Genomic DNA, 1,604 nt, shown 5'->3' on the forward strand with positions numbered 1-1,604 from the left:
AAGCTTAGAGTGGACGTCTAAACCTTCAGACAGAAAGAAGGTGAATCCCTCTATGAAGCTTGGGAAAGATACAAGCAATTAATCAAAAGGTGTCCTTCTGACATGCTTCCAGAATGGAGCGTCATATGCATATTCTATGATGGTCTGTCTAAATTGTCCAAAATGTCATTGGACCATTCTGCTGGTGGATCCCTTCATCTAAAAACCCCTACAGAAGCCCAGGAACTCATTGAGATAGTTGCAAATAACTAGTTCATGTACACTTCTAAAAGAAATCCTGTGAATAATGGAATCACTCAGAAGAAAGAAATTCTTGAGATTGATACTCTGAATGCCATATTGGCTCAGAACAAAATATTGACTCAACAAGTCAATATGATTTCTCAGAATCTGACTGGATTGCAAGCTTCATCCGGCAGTGCTAAAGAAACCTCCTCTGAAGGAGAAGCTTATGACCCTGAGAATCCTGCAATGGAAGAGGTGAATTACATGGGAGAATCCTATTGAAACACCTATAATCCTTCATGGAGGAATCATCCAAATTTCTCATGGAAGGATCAACAGAAGCCTCAATAAGGCTTCAACAACAATAATGGTGAGAGAAATAGGTTTGGCAATAGCAAGCCTTTTCCATCATCTTCTCAGCAACAGACAGAGAATTCTGAGCAGAGCCTCTCTGGCTTAGCAAACATAGTCTTTGATCTATCTAAAACAACTCTCAGTTTCATGAATGAAACAAGGTCCTCCATCAGAAATTTGGAGGCACAAGTGGGTCAGCTGAGTAAAAGAGTTACTGAAACTCCTCTTAGTACTCTCCTAAGCAATACAGAAAAGAATCCCAAAAGAGAGTGCAATGCCATAACTATAAACAAAATGGCTGAACCTGGAGAGAGTGAAAAGGCAGTGATTCCCAGTGAGGAAGACCTCAAGGGATGTCCACTGACCAATAAGGAGTTCCCTATTGAGGAATCAAAGGAATCTGAGGCTCACACAAAGACCATAGAGATTTCACTGAACTTACTATTGTCATTCATGAGCTCTGATGAGTATCCTTCCTCTGAAGAGGATGAAGATATTGTTAAAGAGCAAGTTGCTCAGTATCTAGGAGCAATCATGAAGCTGAATGCCAACTTATTTGGTAATGAGACTTGGGAGGATGAACCTCCATTGCTCATCAATGAACTGAATACTTGGATTCAGCAGACATTATCTCAAAAGAAACCGGATCCTGGAAAGTTCTTAATAGCTTGCACCGTAGGCACCATGACCTTTGAGAAGGCTCTGTGTGACCTGGGTCAGGTATCAACCTTATGCCACTCTCTGTAATGGAGGAATTAGGGATCTTTGAGGTGCAAGCTGCAAGAATCTCACTAAAGATAATAGACAAATCAATGAAACATGCTTATGGACTTGTAGAGGATGTTTTAGTGAAGGTTGAAGGCCTTTACATCCCTGCTGACTTCATAATCCTAGACACTGGGAAGGATGAGGATGAATCCATCATCTTTGGAAGACCCTTCCTAGCCATAGCAAGGGCTGTGATTGATGTGGACAGAGGAGAGTTAGTCCTTCAATTGAATGAGGAATACCTTGTCTGCAAACAT

At 41.1% G+C, this 1,604-nt stretch overlaps 1 non-coding gene across 1 annotated transcript; it reads right to left on the reverse strand.

Moving 5' to 3' along the window:
- LOC112799129 (small nucleolar RNA R71) lies at positions 1 to 108 on the reverse strand. The gene has a single exon (XR_003200708.1). It is a non-coding gene; the product is annotated as a small nucleolar RNA R71 (small nucleolar RNA).
- Between the last annotated feature and the right edge of the window lie 1,496 nt (positions 109 to 1,604).

This window comes from Arachis hypogaea, chromosome 4 (genome assembly GCF_003086295.3).
Source record: "Arachis hypogaea cultivar Tifrunner chromosome 4, arahy.Tifrunner.gnm2.J5K5, whole genome shotgun sequence".
NCBI classification, from domain to species: Eukaryota; Viridiplantae; Streptophyta; class Magnoliopsida; order Fabales; family Fabaceae; genus Arachis; species Arachis hypogaea.